This window comes from Pseudorasbora parva, chromosome 14, assembly GCF_024679245.1.
Source record: "Pseudorasbora parva isolate DD20220531a chromosome 14, ASM2467924v1, whole genome shotgun sequence".
Lineage (NCBI taxonomy): Eukaryota > Metazoa > Chordata > Actinopteri > Cypriniformes > Gobionidae > Pseudorasbora > Pseudorasbora parva.
The window spans coordinates 34,686,000-34,696,250 of NC_090185.1; the positions used below are offsets into that span (position 1 = coordinate 34,686,000).

Below are 10,251 nucleotides of genomic sequence, written 5' to 3' on the forward strand. Positions count from 1 at the left end.
TATGCTAATTGCTGAAGTAACCCTTTAAACTTCATATTAATCAAAACAATCTAATGTTAGGGAATGAAATGTGGATTCAGTACGAGCTACAGGACTGTGAATCATTAGGCTTGTTGATGGACTCGATCTACACCATCTGTTAGATCATCGCTTTGAATATAAAAACAAAACATAATTTTCTCTGCTTTTTGTAAAAAAAGTTTTGATAAAGAAAGAATGCATGAAGCTAAAATAAAACATTGTTTTTTGTTTGGTTGTTTTTTTTAAACAAGAGAGTCAGCTCTTTATTTTGATATATTACATGCTCAGATATTCATAAAACAAAATATTCAATACAGATTATAACATTTTTGTGAACAGTGGCGGTGGCTGGCAACTTTTTTTTTTAAACGCTGCTGTGGAAAAGTTAAGTTGAAACATTTTTATTTTTTTTACAGTTTTTAATATACTTTTATATTGTAAAAATGTCACATTTAATCTCCAAATTAATGTAGAAACAACATTAAGACAGTTATTTTATAATATGTTTTGATCTAACAGGTAGGATATATTCAGAACTTGAATAAAGTTATCAAACACTTGAAATGTAATATAGATTATTATAAAGTTATTCAATCAAGAGCAGTGAGTGATTTTTATAGAAGCTTGTTTCCTTGTTTCTTAAAAAATAAAAAGGCAATTGCAACTTTTTATCTCGCAATTCTGACTTTTATTCCCAGAATCATGTGATATAAAATCGTAATTTCAAGTTACATTTGCGAGATATAAAGTTGCAATTGCGTGTTATAGAGTCAGATTTTTTTTAAGTTTGTATAACACATAAGAAACACACAAAAAAAATTAAATGTACTTTAAAACTTTTAATTTGACATTATTAAAAAGTGCACTTTTTTAAAAGTGTGTATACGTAATAGTCAAGAAAGTACTCTTTTTAAGTAAACTTAAGTGGAATTATATTTAATTAATATTATATTGTCTTATAATACTGTTACACTTGAAGATTTGAGTACAGTACACGTGCAAATTTAACACAAAAGAGTAAACTTGTTTTTCACAAGGGTCGATTCCAAAGTCAGATTTTAGTGTTGAAAATACCATATACTAACTTTTTATTAAACTTAAATTCTCCACCACTGAGTTTTAACCAATGTGAGTTTTATAGAGACCATCAAAACAAGCCAGAGATGCATCAGAATCCATATGAGGCATGATGGAGACCAACAGAATCTCTTAACAGCCTTTCATGATGGAGTCATTGATCATAATGAAAAATGAGGGGAAAAGAGCGTGAGATTGCTCATTTTTTCATGATGGATCAAGAGGTTATGGAGGCTGAGCAAAAAGAAGAAAATATGACTAAACTATTTGAAAATACCTCTGCGTATTTACAAAGATTTATGGTCGTGTGGCGGTCGTAAATTTGAGGGGACAGTCAATCTGTGAACAAACAAATACGCTTTGGCTGAAGTGGCTGTTCGGAGTCCATTAACCCCATGGTATTGACATGTTTACAGTCGGGCATAACAAATCTTCGCCACAGAGAGAACACTTCATATTATGGATATATACATCATCTTTATAAACGTAGAATGTAAAGTTGCATTAATAATGAAGAACGATCCTCACTCAAAACTGTTGTGCATATTAGAGGGTATTGATCTATGGAGTTTATGTTCTAGATTCTGCATTTCAATTTAAAACAATGTCTTTTCTACATTTTTTCGGGAATGCACTGTATACACTGGAAAATGATTAATGGCTTTGTCATTGAGAATAATAATTATCAGGTGCGATATCAGATAAAACCATTTGACAAGTACAAGTTAGGAGGGTGATTTGTACTATTCAGTACTATTTCATGTCATAATATATTGGATAAAATAATAAACTTACTACATTTACATTTACATTTAATCATTTAGCAGACGCTTTTATCCAAAGCGACTTACAAAAAAGGGGAAAGTAATAGAAGCAACGAAACAGACAAGGCCAACAACCTGTAAGAGCTGTAAGAAATCTCAATTAATTAGCACAGTACACAATTGTTTTTTGTTTTGTTTTTTTTTTTAAATAGACATCTACAACAAAAACTCACGTACGCAAAATGCCGAACACTGGATTTTGATAGCTATGATAACAACCCATTAGGACTAAGACTGTTGCCCCAGCTGTTGTCGTTAATGCAGATTCAGTTGCCCAATGGGTTGGTTTTGTATGGCATTCTAGCTAAACGCGCAGCAATAGCCATCTACAACAAAAACTCATGTACGCAAAATACAGTACACCGGATTATGATGGTTATGTAACATACCCGCCTGAAGGCACAAATCCGGATGAGAGACGTAGATATGATCCAGGAGTGTGCGCTTTTTGGTCGTTGCTGTGGTGATCAGTAAGTGCTATTCTGTATTGGTCAAGTGCAATTGGAAAAGATGTGTCTTAAGATGTTTTTTAAAAATGGCTACAGACTCGGCAGCACGAATTGAGATCGGCAGGTCATTCCACCAGGTGGGAACGGTCCAGGAAAATGTCCGTGAGAGCGATTTCATGCCTCTTTGGGATGGAACCACGAGGCGCCGCTCGCTCGCAGAACGCAAGCTTTAAACTTACTATCATCTTTTACCACACTATAAAAATACAAAAAAATGGCACATTTTAGCAAAACTCCAATACAAGTTAAGCTCAAATAACAGCGATTAAATTTAAAAGAGATTTAACGCGTATGCTCTTCCATTAACTTTGTGCTGCTTAAATAATTTTATTTTGTCATGGCAAAAAAAAAAAAAAACTTTATTATTTACAACTACACAGAGAAGTTTGGTCTTTTTTCCAAACTAAAATATTATTAATATGTTTATTGTTCACAGTTCGTGGCTATACTGTTATAATTTTATTTTTATATTATTAACTTATTACCCAACTTTATTTTTTCATTGTAACATGTTGCAAAACTAAGCGTACACATAATCAAATACATCAGAGTTTATATAGAAATAAAAATACAGAAAAGCACTGTACATCTTTTTTTTTATGAGTTTACCTCCACCTCTCCCCCTCTCTCCAGAGTTTAAAATTTTAAAAAGTTTAAGAGTTATACAAAATATTTTATTTAGCTGCAGTTTATATTTTATTTTTACTTATTTAATTCGTAATATGAATAATTTGTAAGTACTATTCAATTCAATTTGATGGAATTTTACTTTAATTAAAATGCGTAAATCTTCACAATATATATCTTCACAATATGTATATAACTTCTGTTCCATATATGTCCATACTCTTTACCTGAATAAATGTAATTGTTTTCACAATAAACAGATTTATGCTGTGCTTAAAAAAAATGTACTGAACTTGGAATATTATTTTATGTGAGCATTCTATACTATAAATGTTATTATTTTTTAATATAATATTCCAAATTTTCCAAAACATGTTTTCAATGTTCGTTGTACTTTAGATTCATCCCAAAGCTCCATCTGCTTGATTGCAAAGTGAAAATTACATTTTGTAGGCCCATTTCATCAATTTATAGCCTTCTTTACGGTCTAATGCACTATTGTTTTCTAAGGTTTTAACGAGCACCAGTACATCAAAGGCACAGCCTGTCCGTTACTGGTCAGGTTTGACGAGCTCATTTAAAGCACCGGATATCAGGATGTTGCACTTTGAAGACATAAAAAAACACTAATGACCCACTGCATGCTTTTAGCTCTTTAGCCAAACCCTTGAGTACTCCACAAACCGCTGCCATACACATGCACCAAACAGAACGTTTAATGGCTCTGAAGGAAAGTGTTTGAAGAAAGTTATCTCTTTTCAGTGCAAACATTAAAGCAAGGACACCAATAAATCAAATTACAAGTACTAAAATTAATACGTTTTGAATGAAGATCCAAGAAGAACCAATCAAGAGTCAATTAAAAGGATTTAACATTTATCTTGAATTTGAGAATGTACACTATATTGCCAAATGTATTGGGACACCCCTCTTAATTATAGAAATGAGGTGTTCCAATCACTTCCATGGCCACGGTTGTATAAAATCAAGCACTAGGCATGCAGACGCTTCTCAGTGAATTCAAGAGTGGTATCATGATAGGTTGCTACCTGTGCAATAAGTCCATTCGTAAAATGTCCTTACTCCTAAATATTCCATGTTCAACCGTTAGTGGTATTTTAACAAAGTGGAAGCAATTGGGAACAACAGCAACGTAAAATCACAGAGCGGGGTCTGCTGAGGCACACAGTGCACAGAAGTCACCAACTTTCTGCACAAAGACCTTCAAACTTCTGAATAAATAGCTACAGACCTTCAAAATAGCTGCAGACCTTCAAACTTCTTTTGACCTTCAGAATAGCTCAACAACAGCTTCATGGAATGGGTTTCCATGGCTGAGCAGCTGCATCCAAGCTTTACATCACCAAGTGCAATGCAAAGTGCCGGATGCAGTGGAGTAAAGCAGCCGTCACTGAACTCTAGAGCAGTGGAGAACACTGCATGAAAAGTGGGATTTTCGTCAGTAAGCGGCACTGTAGATTGTCGTGGAAGATCAGGTTTACGACTGTACACGGCAGTTTGCAGGCGACACCGAAAACTGCCGTGAATTGTCAGAAATTGACGTGGGCCTTGCTTGGCAGTTGTCTCCCCCAAGACCCCCCTTCCCTTAACTCCAGGGGAGGCTTTAACATGTAAATGAACATGCTCTGAGCTATACAAATGCAAATCAGGGTAGCAGGAGTTTTAACCCATGTGACATTTTTCTAAAAGGTATTAACTTCCTTCTAAAAAAATCTCTTTGATAGATCAGGCTCAGTATAGCCTAATTGTAAAATCTTAAACTTAAGCTTGAATTTATATATTTGATGAAAGTATTCTAGATTATTTATTGTGTGTCATTTGCAATCAGTCCCCGTGAATTCAGTGCGACTCGCAATTTTGACCAATCACCGCAACTTTTACCAATCATTGCGGTCTCCTGCTAATAAGCGGCGTCATACATCAGCAAACTTTATATATCATATATCATTGCCTGTCAAAATTAACGTCTTAACGCAAATTAATTTTAACGGCACTATATATATATATATATACATATATATATATATATATATATACATATACATATATATATATATATATATATATATATATATATATATATATATATATATATATATATATATATATATATATATATACAGGGGTTGACATTAACTTTTTTGCTCACCGACCACCGTGGCTAGTGGTTTTCCAAAGTTACTAGCCACTCAGCATTTTCACTGGCCACAATTTTGCTGTTTGGAAATTACATTGTATATGTTTAAAGTTGACTTTGGCATATATAAATTACTTGATTTTGAATCATTTTACTTTATTTAGAAGATTTAAAACCCTTTCAAACTTTCAAATGCAGAATGTCCCCCCAAATCTTGTATATCAGCTGGGATGTGCAGGTGGGCAAGGGGTGGGCAATATAATAGGCTAATATGAGAAAGGTAATATGACAGGCTATGAGTTATTTTAGTTAGGATATATATATATATATATATATATATATATATATATATATATATATATATATATATATATATATATATATATATATATATATATAATTAAAAAATACCCTAAGCAAATTACAAAAACAATAGTTATTAAAAATAAAATAAAAATTCCGATACTAATACGGCACAATGTAATTTATTGAATGTAATTGTCATTGGATACGACTTTCATTGAAAAGAATGTAACAAAATGTGGGCGTGGTCTGTGTTGTGAAATGAAACCACATTAAAAATTCCCTTAAACTGCGTTTGAAACATACAGCAAAGCAGCGACAGAGGAAAACACAGAGCCTGATATTATGCAAACATTTACCAATAATGTGGAAAGCGTTTTAAATCTGTTCAGTGGAAAATCCGCTGTGACGAATCTGTCCTCGTCTAACATCTGCTGTAAATCCAGGTAAAACTAGCTACGTGCACGCGCCCGTCCCCAGATAACATGATCCCCAGTTGATCCGTAACACCGGCGGGAAGACACAGCTGAATGCAATCATTGGGCTATCTCGTCAGCTTGCTCAGTTTGCTGCCGATTTTAACGAGCAGTTCACTTTAGTAATCTCCAGGTTGCTGTCCATAGATGATAGGTTGCTTGCTTTGGAGTCGAAAAACTGTGTGGAAGATACTAACTTTAAGAAGAGAAGACGAGTGCCTAAGAGAAGACCAGTCCTAAGATTGCGGTAAGACTGTTATCTAAGCTAAAGTAACCTAAAGCAAAGCTTTTTAAGTAGCACAAGCTGAAATTAGCCTTGTAAAAGAACAAATGTAAGTTGCTTTATAAAAGTGTTTTCTTTTTCTGGTCATTTTGAAGCAGTACGCCGTCTTCACAACTTCGTCATAACACTCATTTAATTGTTTTCCAGCTGCATGTAAGACAGAGAGACAGTACGCAGGACGTACAAACATCCAGTTCTTGCATCGCACGCAGAAGCTGTGAAGAGTTCAGCTCGGAGTCGATTGAGAAGAGGGTAAGATTTATTAGATTAGATCCGTTTTTGGTCAGTGTGACTATTTTTCAGGTGCATTTTACGCAGTACTTCGCGCAATACTGATTGTCTTTATTGTTTGTTTTTACAGCTGCTACAAGCAAGAAAGCGTGTGTTAGCTGAGGATGAGGTGGGCCTTTGGAAGTGCGCTACCATAGACCTGATGAGGAAGACGGCATCGTTCGCGCGGTGTTTGGATGGACTGTTTGACCAGCCAGGAGCTCGCCGAGCTCTGTGCCACGCTGCAATCGAGATTAGAGGCGATTCCAAAGAACAGGGCAACGCACGACAGACGTCTGAAAAATGGACTTAAAACAGACAGAATGGCGCTAGTTACCTACAGCTCTGAAGCGGAAAACAGAGACTTCATGGTGCTGTAGGATTTTGGGCTTCTCGTGAGCTTCCTATTGTTGTGTGGGCAGATCTCAAACGTTTTGCATTTGGTTGTGTGTTTGTGTTTGTTCTAATAAAGCTCTTTCTTTGAATAAACTGCACGTCCCTGGCATATTTTCCTTTCCTCAATAAATGAATGTCCTTGATGGTTATAATAGCGTAATCCATAGGATAACAATGACATGAATATAAAACATAATAGCATATCACATGAATATGAATATATACAATTAAAAAATAATATGCAAATCATAATTTTATATGTGTAAAATTATTATAATTTGGGGGTTTAAATTTATTAATTTATTACCCAGGTTGACCAATAGTAACAGATCTGCCAACCAATCACGAGTGATATTTCTTGTTTCAATGTAGTAGTTTCAACCAATACTGAGTGAGGAAATTCAAGCAAGGCGCCGCCCAGAGCTGCTATTCATATGCTAATTAGAGCCATTAGCGCCGGCGCCAGCATGCCTCCGCAAGCTCCACATACGTCATGGTTCGTTTCCGTCAATATGTGGCACAGACGAACGCGACGTTCACAGGATGTAAACTGACGTTAATTGTCGAAAATCAGGGAGATTTCCGGCCGTTTACGGGGACGAAAATCCCACTTTTCATGCAGTGGAAGAGTTCTCTGGCGTGACCAATCACACTTCTCTGTCTGGCAATCAGATGGATGAGTCTGGGTTTGGTGATTGCAAGGAGAACAGTACTTCCCTGACTGCATTGTGCCAAATTTAACATTTGGTTGAGGGGGGATTATAGTGTGGGTTCGTTTTTCAGGAGTTGGGCTTGGCCCCTTAGTTCCAGTGAAAGGCATGTCAAGTCAAGTCACCTTTATTTATATAGTGCTTTTTACATTGTCAATTGTTTCAACGCAGCTTTACAGTGTTAACAGAAAAATAATGCAACATCATTTGATTCGGTTGTACAGACGCTCTGGAGAAAACAGTGATGTTATCCAGCTAATTTCAATTATCATATAGTGTCAATGCAGGCAGATCAGTATATAGTTCAAATTTTAGTGTCCCCAACTGAGCAAGTCAAAAGCCAAAGGTGATGGTTGCAACCAAAACTCCTTCAAGGCCAGAATGGAAAAAAAAACCTTGGGAGAAACCAGGCTCAGTCGGGCTGCCAATTCTCCTCTGCCCAACGAACAAACGTTGTATGATTATGAGTTGTCATGCCGGTGATGGGTTTAATGAGGTTGTCGTGTTGATGCGACATTTACAGGGGGAGTTTAATTGACATGCAGACATTTCAGAAAAATGTCTACAGACATTTCAGGGAAATGTTGGTCATTTCCAGGCACAAGTGCACCATCTGATCTGGATATGTCCCGGATCCGGCTGACTGCCGTAAACCTCGGGGAAAACAGAGAGACTAACATTAACGTAGATGCTATTCTTCTGTTATGGTGTTATTGGAAGTGTTCAAGGAACTCTTAAAGGAACTCTTACTGCTTCAGCATAACACATTATTTTGGACAATTTCATGCTCCCAAATTTGTGAGAATAGTTTGGGGATGGCCCTTCCTGTTCCAACATGAATGCGCACCAGTTCACAAAACAAGGTCCATAAAGACATGGATGAGCGAGTTTAGTGAGGAGGAACTTGACTGGCCTGCACAAAGTCCTGACCTCAACCCGACAGAACACCTTTGTGATGAATTAGAGTGGAGACTGAGAGCCAGGCCTTCTCGACCAACATCAGTACCTGACCTCACAAATGCACTTCTAGAAGAATTGTCAAAAATTCCCATAAACACACTCCTAAACCTTGTGAAAAGCCTTTCCAGAAGATTATATAGTGAAGCTGAAGCTGTTAGAGCTGCAAAGTCTGGGCCAACTCCAGATTGTAAACCCTACTGATTAAGAAAAGGATGTCAATGGAAGCTCTGACGTAGTTCTACCTGGAAGACTCCTATGTCATGTCATTCATTAATTATCTATCTAGCCAATCATTATTCGTCATCTGCAGTATATAAATTCTGTTCCCACCGAATACTGCATTTGCAGATACTGACGCCACCATCCACCCCTATCCTCCCCACAACCACCAGGTTGGTCCCTGTCCATACATCGGGGGTAGGCTCCACTCCTGCCTTCATCTTCAGGCAGGAACTGCAAGCATCCGTACCCTCCAGATTCGGACTACGGACGGGGCCTACGCCAAAGAACTGTATAATTTAATCTATGATACTTATTGTAAACAACTGTAATTAAATCTTATTCAAATGTTATTCTCGCCTCCTGACTCTTTTGGGTAGAATTAAATTTCATGTCCATGTAAAGGGAGGCGTCACAAAACTTGTGGCAAAATACTGTATTTTGGCATGGAGGAATTACAGCAATGAGTGAAGCTTTCTATTAAATAAAATAAAACTCCACTTTATTCCATTGTTTTCTCTGTAGACAATGGTAAGTTGAACACAAACAAAATTTATTTAGAGAGATAAACTCCATAAATGATTGTAACTGCAGCATATGAGTGGCGTATCTGTGGCTATTAGTGGAAAATTTCATAAAAAAAACACAAAAATACAAACACTAATTGGATTCTCAAATATGGTTTAAGCCGCAAATGATATTACATTTAAAAGATTATTTATTTGGTCTTTGTTTTTCTTGCAAAGGAAATGTTAGGCCTGAAAAAAAAAAACACTCTAAGAGCATCAATAATAATTCTCAAAACATGCCATCAACAGTCCGGAAAAAGTTTATGCATTGTAAAATATTTGATGTAAACAGACATCTTCAAATATAAAAAAGTATTTTGAGTGGCAAGAAAAAGCTTTTCTAATCTACACATACATTTTGGATAAATGCAAAAAAAGATAAAACATTTTCTATATATATTTTGAGAATGTTCAACTGAATGGCTCACTTGCAGAAGTGTTCCCAAGTTTTCTGACCTTAAATGTACCACGGATTCTGGGAATTTAGGTGTTATTTAATAATCAATTACATTGGTCATTCAGCCTCCAAATCAGACAGAAAAAAAAGAAGAAAAAAAAACGGGAATGGGACCAGCAGAGAGGGTATTGAACCATTGCATTTCTCCATCTCTTATTACATGCTTCAGAGCTGTTGCACAAACCCAACAAACTCTTTTGAAATAAAGCCCTCGAAGACGGATGGTCAATCAAGTGTGTGTCCATGGAAAGACAAGGTGACTAATACTGAGATGGGAACGGAGTCCTTTTGTGGAAGACGGGACTTATCTATCCAGCCTAGGGCTGAGATTGGCACTGCTATTGTCACTGGGGATTTAACTCAACTGGCTAAAACTGCTTTTATCCCAGCCC

The 10,251-nt window shown here is 36.2% G+C and overlaps 1 long non-coding RNA gene across 1 annotated transcript; it reads left to right on the forward strand.

Annotated features, from left to right (window-relative positions):
- Nucleotides 1-5,633: 5,633 nt before the first annotated feature.
- LOC137039615 (uncharacterized) lies at nt 5,634-7,457 on the forward strand. The gene is made up of 3 exons (XR_010897729.1): nt 5,634-6,242; nt 6,426-6,530; nt 6,640-7,457. It is a non-coding gene; the product is annotated as an uncharacterized lncRNA (long non-coding RNA).
- The last annotated feature ends 2,794 nt before the right edge of the window (nt 7,458-10,251 follow it).